Here is a 9,326-nt window from a genome sequence, read left to right on the forward strand (position 1 = left end):
AAGCGTAGCGCACTCACCGGGTGGTGGCACCTTGACAGGACCTCCCACTGAGGGTGTTGCCTGGGTCCCCTCAACTAGGCTCGAGGGTCCCCCTTCATCCTGGTCAGCAGGTAGGACGGGCGGCCGTGTGAGCCTTTCTTCAAAGGCTCCGGCTGGGACGAGCGCCCAGGCAAAGGCTAGACAAGAGAGGTGGTCAGCCAGAGCGTTATCGTGGCGAGGTATGTACCGCAGCTCCAGGCCGTCGAAGTGCCTCTCTAGCCTCCTGACTTCCGCCATGTACGCCGCCATCTGAGGATCCGTGCACTGGTATTCCTTGGAAACTTGGTTGACCACCAATTGGGAGTCTCCCTTGACCAGCAGGCGCCGAATCCCGAGGCCCACCGCTTCTCGGAGGCCAGCAAAGAGGCCCTCATACTCCGCCATGTTGTTGGTTGCTCAGAAATGCAGCTGCACGATGTACTGGAGTACTTCACCCGTTGGGGAGGTGAGAACCACTCCAGCGCCCGCGCCTTTCAGCGTGAGGGAACCGTCAAAGTGCATGACCCAGTACCCGGGCCCATCTTGCCCGGCGTACGCGGAAATCCCTTCATGGTCAATCTCGGGGACCGGCGTCCACTCCGCCACAAAGTCGGACAGGGCCTGGCTTTTGATTGCCTGGCGGCTGACGAAGTGTAGATCAAACTCCGCCAGCTCCACTAGCCACTTGACGATACGCCCAGTGCCTTCTCGGTTCTGAAGGATCGGCCTAGTGGATATGTAGTTACCACTGAGACCTTGTGCGCCTGGAAGTAGTGGCGCAGCTTCCTGGAAGCGACGAGTACGGCATAGAGCATCTTCTGGGCTTGGGGATACCTTGCCTTGGCGTCTCGGAGGACTTCACTGACGAAGTACACCAGTCGCTGTACACGACAGCCAGGACTGAGGCCTCACCCTAGGGATTGTCACAGCCCCGAGCTCGGTGTAGTGGTCGGGGCCGACCGGTTTCTCAGGCTCAACTCCCTGGTCAGGAGGAGCCGAGGTCTCAGGCTTGACTCCCTGCTCGGGAGGAGCCCCGAGAACTGAGGGCTGCTCGGGGGCGGCTGGGAGCTGGAACCCAGCACCTTGCCCCAAGCACTCATCACGCTCCACCACCAGTACCATGCTCACGACCTGAGGAGTGGTCGAGATGTAGAGCAGTAAAGGCTCGCCCTCGGAGGGGGCCACCAGTACAGGTCATGAGGTAAGGTACTTCTTCAAATCTTGGAAGGCCTGCTCAGCCTCCGGCATCCAGTCAAAGTGATCGGTCTTCTTCAGCAGTTTGAAGAGAGGGAGCCCTCGCTCCCCGAGCTTGTTGATAAAGCGCCCCAGGGCCACCATGCAACCAGCGAGATGCTGGATTTCCTTGAGTCGAGCCGGGGGGTCGCATCTGTTCGATGGCCCGGATCTTCTCTGGATTGGCCTCGATTCCTCGACTGGAGACCAAGAAACCGAGGAACTTAACCGTGGGCACCCCGAAGACACACTTCTCGGGGTTGAGCTTTAGGCAGGGAATGCGGAGACTATTCAAAGTCTCGGCTAAGTCCTCCAGCAGGGTGGCGCGGTCTTGGGATTTGACCACGAGATCGTCGATGTAAGCCTCAACGTTGCGGCCAACCTGCGAGTCAAGGGTAATGCGCACAGCCCGCTGGAATGGCGACCCAGCGTTGCGCAAACCAAAAGGCATTGAGACATAACAATAGGTCCCCACCGGGGTAGTAAAAGAAGTTTTTTCTTCGTCCTGTTTGGCCATGCGGATTTGGTGATAACCTGAATTTGCATCTAAAAAACACAAAAGATCGCATCCCGTAGTGGCATCTACAATTTGATCTATGCGGGGTAAAGGAGAAGGATCTTTTGGACAAGCATTATTTAAGTCAGTGTAGTCGACACACATGCGAAGCTTGCCGTTGGCCTTCGGGACGATGACTGGGTTAGCCAGCCAATCTGGGTGGAGGACCTCTCGGATGAAGCCGGCATCAAGGAGCTTGCTGACTTGCTCCCGGATCAACTCCTGGCGCTCGGGCGCCTGCCGCCGGACCTTCTACCTCACCGGCCATGCATCGAGACGCACAGCAAGGTGGAGCTCGATCACCTCCCTAGGGATCCCGGGCATATCGAACGACTGCCATGCAAACACGTCGACGTTAGCCCAGAGGAAGGTGACGAGCGCGCTTTCCTATTTGCCACCCAAGTCACCGCCGATCCGGACGACCTGGGAGGAGTCTTCGCCCACCACGACCTCCTTCGTAGGGATGGAGGCATCGGCGGTGAGTCGGGGTTTGGATGAAGAGGGTCCCGGGCCCCCTGGGTATCCTTCGACCTCGGCCCGAGCAGAGACCAAAGCTGAGTAGAGCTGCTCGGCGCAGGAGACAGTGCTACCGGTCTTGACGGGCACGGAGATGGGGCCTGCAGGGCCCGGCATCTTAACCGTGAGGTAGGCATAGTGCGTGACCACCATGAACTGAGTGAGCGCCGGGCGCCCGAGTATGGCGTTGTAGGGGAGAGGGACATCCACGACATCGAAGATGACGTTCTCCGTCCAGAAATTATCCCAGCTCCCGAATGTCACGGGCAGCTCGACCTGCCCGAGGGGCAGAGTGTGTCCTGGTGTCACCCCGTAGAAGGGGAGCGACGGCTTTAGTTGCCTGGAAGGCACCTGCAGCTTCTTGAAGGCCTCCTGGGACAGGAGGTTTAGGCCTGCACCCCCATCGATCAGCACTCTGCTGACCTTTACATTGCAGATGGTGGGGGACACTACCAGAGGTAGTCACCCCACGCCTGCAGTACTCGCGGGGTGGTTCGCCATACTGAAGGTGATCAGGGTATCCGACCACTTCAAGGGCCTTGCGGCTGCCATGCTCGGGGTAGCCGAGCACACCTCCCGCTGCATGGTCTTGATGCAGCGACAAGAGGAGGGCGTGTACGCGCCCCCGTCGATGAAGGCGACGGTGTGCTCAGGCTCTTGGAACCCGAGTTCTTGGTTCTCGGGGGTGGCTTTGTCATCGCCGCCCCTGCGACGCTCCTCGCGCTCCTTCTGGCGCCGCTCAACGAGGCCTTTGACTGACCGGCACTATGTGAGGTCGTGCCAGTCAGTCTGGTGGATCTCGCACCACTTTCCCGGCTCGGGCTTCGCGGGAGCGGGAGCCCTTGGGGGAGCAGGAGCCGGAGCCCTCGCGGGAGCGAGCCTTCTGCCAGCAGCCGCCTGGCGTGCCGACCTGTGGTCAATGCCCTCTATCGGCCTACGGGCAGGGCCCTCTGCCAGTATGACAGGGGCAGCATCGTGCCTTCTTCTCTTTTTCTTTTCCCGCCTGTCAAAGCGGGAAGAATCTGGTTGGTCGGCAGCGGGTTGCTCAGGGCGCGGGACATGCCACGCCCGAGCCTCCGCCGCCTTCGCGCGCTTGTCGGCCAACGTGAAGAGCTCCACGGTGGTTTCGACCTCATGCGTACCTAGCTTTTTGAGCATCCGTTCGTCGCGGATGCCCTGCCGGAATGCAACGATGATGGCATGGGGGTTATCCGCGGGATGGTATTACGGACCTGGCTAAAGCGCTGTATGAAGCACCTCAGCATCTCCCCCTCCTGTTGCTTCACGGCGTGGAGGTCTCACTCCAAGCTGGGGCGCGTGAAGGTGCCCTGAAAGTTGGCCACAAACTGGTGGCAAAGATCATCCCAGGAACTAATAGATCCTGGGGGTAAGTTCATAAGCCAGGAACGGGCAGAACCCCTCAAGGCTACATGGAAGTAATTGGCCATAACCTTTTCACTACCGCCCGCTGCTTGGACGGCGGTGGTGTAGATCTAGAGGAACCCGACGGGGTCGATGGACCCATCGTACTTCTCCAGTAGTTCTGGCCTGAACTTCGTGGGCCAGTTGACCCGACGGAGCTCGTTGGTGAATGCGCGGCAGCCAGTGCCGTATCCCACGGCACGAGCAGCGCCCTTGGGTGGTGAAAGCCGGCGTGTCGGGGAGCCCCAGCGGTCACGGGCCGCCATAGAGGAAGCTTGGTCCTCTGCCTCGGCCTCGTGCCAGGACTCCCGGTGGCGCTCGAGGGTGACGCACGCATCTTCGGCGGCCCTCCGCTTATTCTAGTGTAAGCGAAGGTCCTGAGCTCCGGTTGTGGCCAGGGGGGCGGCACTCAACCTGGAGGCCCCCCGGCCGGTTCAACCGCCACCTGAGGATGGACCGGCCTTGGTTGCGCCGCGGCGGGAGGTGGTGCGAGAGCTTTCGGCCAGCACCTGCCGATGAGCTGTGCCCACCAGGGAAGCTACCTCCTGAAGCCAACGGCCTTCTGGGGTTTCCCCCACTGCTTGGACAGGCGGGTGCCTGAGGAGTGCTTGCGCCGCAAGCAACGCACTCCCAGGGCTAGCATCACCGAAGGCGAGCCTCCACCGTAACGGTGCCTGGTGCTATCCGGACGTAGATCTCGCGGCAGGGGTGTCTGCCGCTTGCTGAGGGTTAGGCGGCCCGCCTGCAATGGCGGCGGCGGCCCTACTGGGCCCAGCGCCATTGTCCCCATGGGAGGGGAGCGCCGTATGGGCGGACCACTGGTGCTGCTGAGGAGCAGCAGAAACTGGGGCCTTCTGAGCGATGGGCTCCACTTCTTCGCTGGAGCTGGAGCCAGTGCTTTGGAGACGATGTCCACCTGCCATCTTTTCTACAGGAAATAAAGCGGATTCAAGGATGCAACCCCCTACCTGGCGCGCCAGCAGTCGGAGGATGAACTCCACAAGCGGGGATCCAGAGGGACCCCCTTTGAAATTTGGCTGGGGGGATGATTCTAAATCTACCTCGTACGTGAAATAAATGGGAGTAAATGAGATGCAGGTGGGTTGGATGATCAGATGCAGGAGGAAGTAAATGCTCAGGGGATTTTAGACAGGTTCGGGCCGCACGAGCGTAATACCCTACTCTTGTGTGTATGCTATAAATGCTCAGGAAATGTCTCTCTGAGGATCTCTCATGTTAGAAGGATGTTTGTCTAAATCTAGAGCTTCGTGAGCTTGTCTTGATCTTGAAGACTTGTTGTTCGTGCTTGTTCCGTCGTCGTCGTTCAGAGTTCGTTCAGTGTCTCTGGTCCCTCTCTTCTTCGGGGAGCCCGCCCCTCTTTTATACCCGTCGGGGCGGGTAGCGTGCCCAGAAAGGATGGCACGAGTTCTAAGGCGCCATAAATGGAAAGCAACCATCATGGGCTGCTGCTTGAGGTGACGGGGAGGGTTGAAAACGCACCCCCGTCTGGTCCTGTCGTCATCATCCCGCTTTTCAGCGGGTGCTGCAGGGAGGGCCCGCCGGGCAGCCACCAAGCAGCCCTGCGTGCCCGCCTGGTCAAAGCGAGCCTGACATAGCAGGGCGGCAGGCGTTACGCCTCAAGCCCTGCGTCGTTATCCCGAGGCGCGCTGGATGACGCCCGATGGGACCCGCGCATTAAATGTCCCCATGCCTCCCTGCCTGACCGTGGCAGGGACTGACAGCAGGCGAGGGGGGAGTGGTTGGAAGTGATAGGCCATGCACCCTCTTAAATGCAGCATCAGGCCTCTCACCAATTGACACCTCACCACTGAGCCCTTGCGGGGACCACCGGCGAAGGACTTCTCAGGCCCTCGGGGGAACTGTGAGTGCTCGGGAACTACTGTTCATAGCCCCGAGCACTCTCTCCCGGATATGCCCTTTCTTGGTGCTCGGGGATCACTGTTCATGGCCCCTAGCGCCCTCTCCCGGAACTTGACTGCTCGGGTCCTTGGAGAACTCGGGTGCTCGGGGACCACTTTTCATGGCCCCGAGCACCCTCTCCCGGAACTGACTTCTCTTGTCATCAGGGAACTCGGGTGCTCAGGGACCACTGTTCATGGCCCCGAGCACCCTCTCCAGGAACTTGGCCTTCTCGGGTCATCGGGGAACTTGGGTACTCGGGGACCACTGTTTATGGCCCCGAGCACCCTCTCTCGGAACTTGGTCTTCTCGGACCTGGGGGAGATAATCCCCGAGGGAGGGCGCCACGTGGCACTCTGCTGTCCTGGCCTCGGGACTCGAGGACCCCTAGTTCCCATGTCACCGACAGTTGTGGTCATACGAGTGACTCACAATCAGCCGGCCCATGGTGGACCAGTCCCCGTACCCTAAGGAATGGTACGGGGAACCCAAGGAGGATGGGCTCACCATGGGCTTGTTGGGGTGTCGACATCAGGTACATAGGAAACATAGCTCTTCTTTACTTGCCATATATTTTTAGTCCAGTTTCTTACTACTTTTCTCTACAGCCGCACTAGGCACACAAGTAGGCCAATAGCGTGTATGAGCTTTTTAGGTCGCAGTTTGAACGTCTATGTCCAGAGGACGTGGCTTGGACCCCCTACAGTCACTCGAAGATACAAGACTGTGTACATATCGGTTTGTCTCCGTTGTATGGCCACAACGAGGACTACTGACATACAAAGAAGCCTCTCATCTTCGACATCTACGTCGAGGAGTACTCGCCCCACCTTGTGGTGAGGCAGTTAGGACGCTTCCAGGCGTTCCCTCTCGTCAATGTTCGTACCATTCTACCCCAAGTTCATAGGTAACTAAAATAAAATATATAATCCATAGCATTCATCTCATTTATAGTCTATCTAACATGGTTGACCTGTAGGTATACACGTAAGGGCCAACCAGTTGGCAACCTCTAGGTAGATCGCTTGGCACCATACATCTCGGTATGGGCCCAAGCCCTTGAGGATGTCGTCGAGGAGCCTCATCCTTTCACTAACCTAGCCTATGAGGAGTACCTATGGTGGTACGTCCCACGTACATGTACACATGTCACCTACACCCTAGATACTATCTGGCTGCACATCGCTTAAACTGCGGAGGCCTACCCGGGCAATTGGGACGAGGACGTTGCATTAGTGGTATGTTTAATTAACTTATCATTTTTTAACATATAATACCATATGAACTACTACAAACTGGAAATCCTATTTCATGTTTGTTTCAACAGGCCGATATCATATACGATATCCATAGGGACACGACTGAACCCATGGGATGCCTCAGACAAGGGATCTAGCTTAGTGCGGCGAATGTAGCAGGGTTTGTCAAACGGGTTTTCGACAAGATCGTGCGGTCCCTAAAGCTTACCTCATGCAGATCCACCGCATATGTCATCGATTCCCCTTCCAAGTTCAGTGGGATCCACACAGAGTTGTCCAGGAGGTCTGATGTGCAACGACCTCTTCTGGGGCTGGCATCCACACCGTCACCTCGACCACGCCCTCTAGGACCGGTAACAATAGGTATGCCTTATTCACATGCATGTCGATTAGAGATATTCTTTTATTACCGATGCATTTATTTAAAAATTATGTTAGGTGCACCTACACACTTAACGCCGCAGAGACATAGACCATGGCCAACGCCGACACCATCATCGTTCACAGGCCTCTTGGATAATGGGCTCCAGTATACTACCTCATTCAATATATTCAATACTATATCTAATATAATCATCCGTCTGTAGATTACTATGGTGATGAAGTTGGGACGTCTGCATCTGCACCTTCACCGTTTGCACCATACTTCGGCAGTCAGGTATGGCCATCTACAACTGGCCTTGCATACCATATAGATACAATATTGCATTTTTAGTAATACATTCATTTTCACATTTACTGTGTCCAATAAATTCATCTGTTCGCAGGCCCTGGGTTATTATGCATGGACGACGGCAACAACATCGCAGTCATCATACCTAAGTCAGGAGGATGAGCTTGGGTCGGACCCTGCGTTTGACATCTTCTTTAGCGGCACACTGGACTATGACATCATAATGTGGACCCATTTGGCTAGTGCTCCACTATTGATGCAACAAACCCAGGAGGAGGCCTTGACACCCGTGATCGCTACAAGGCCTGGTAGGCAGGTTGTTCCACTGGACAACCTGACCTACCCTAGGGGCCACATGAGGGCGAACCAGCGGCAGCGGCGATGAGATCGTGATGGTGGGAACAACCGACACCAGTGGGGTAGACAGTAGTAGGATTTTATCTTTGCTTTCGTAATTTAGATGTTTGTTTCATGACGCATCTGTGATTTGTAAACTAGTCTTACATATTCATACATTGATTCGCAAACTAGTCTTACATGATCCAAGCAGGGACACGTTCACTAACTGCTTACTTCCAAAAGGTATGCTGAGGCCCGAATGCCATTATGGACAAACATGAAGTGTTTGGTGTTCCCATGACTTGGATACCTTCGGTAGGAGGTAGTTCTGTTGTTTGAACTTATATCTGCTTCCGAAAGAAAGCAAAAGAAGCATCAAGTGATCAGGATTGACTCTGGTGCGACTCCACTGTAGACTGGCTATTTACTTTTCATAAGGCGTGTCAACATGTTATGTTCACATTTTGTATCAACCATGATATCTAACACTACAAAAATTGTAACTTTCCAATGTTTGTGCCATATGGTAGTGTAGCTGTGTTATATAACCGTACTCGAATGAATTATCATCGGCCTTTATTCTACAAGCTTTTTTTACCTCACATATTCCTATCTCCCCTCGATGATGTGCCTTCGTCAGCTACGTGACAAAGGGCATATATGACACATCTAGTCTTACATATTCATACATATCTACTCTCTATGTATTACATGTTTAGACGTTACTACTTACCATGTCATTAATGAATTTTTTAATCCCATGTGACATCACGCTACCAGCTTCTCAGAGTGAAGTCACCTCTCGTTGCCACATTTTCAAGGAGATGTGACCCCTCGGTGTTAGCATTTCAGATTGACGTAACCGCTCGCTGCCACCTTATCAAAGCGATGTGATGCACGCTACTGACTACTCAAAGTCTAGTGACCGTTCGGTGCAGGAAGGCATCCAATGCATGCACTATCTCCAAATTATATACCTACACTTGGTCCATACACCATCGGTCCTTTCATATAAAATGTGAGGCTGAGGCAACAAAAAGGTCATGAAATCATAGTTTTTTGAAACAACACTAGCATCTGATAACTAATACCGCACCATGGCTGCCTCCTTAAGTAGACATTTCTCGTGGACATCCAAATTCTCAATCATAGCCCTATAGACTATGAGGGAGACCTAGGCAAAAGGTGATGATGTGATCAAGGAGGAGAACCTAAACAAAGTGATGTCGAAATCGCGGACCATGACCCGATGTCCCTATTTCATCACAGAGGAATGGCGGCGAATGGTAAGCTCTGTGATCTCCATGGACCTTAAGACGCACTTATTAGAGTGTTGTCAGAGATATATTAGGGTGTACGAACTAGCCGACATAGCAAAGTGTTTTAGCAA

This window comes from Phragmites australis, chromosome 7 (genome assembly GCF_958298935.1).
Source record: "Phragmites australis chromosome 7, lpPhrAust1.1, whole genome shotgun sequence".
NCBI classification, from domain to species: domain Eukaryota; kingdom Viridiplantae; phylum Streptophyta; class Magnoliopsida; order Poales; family Poaceae; genus Phragmites; species Phragmites australis.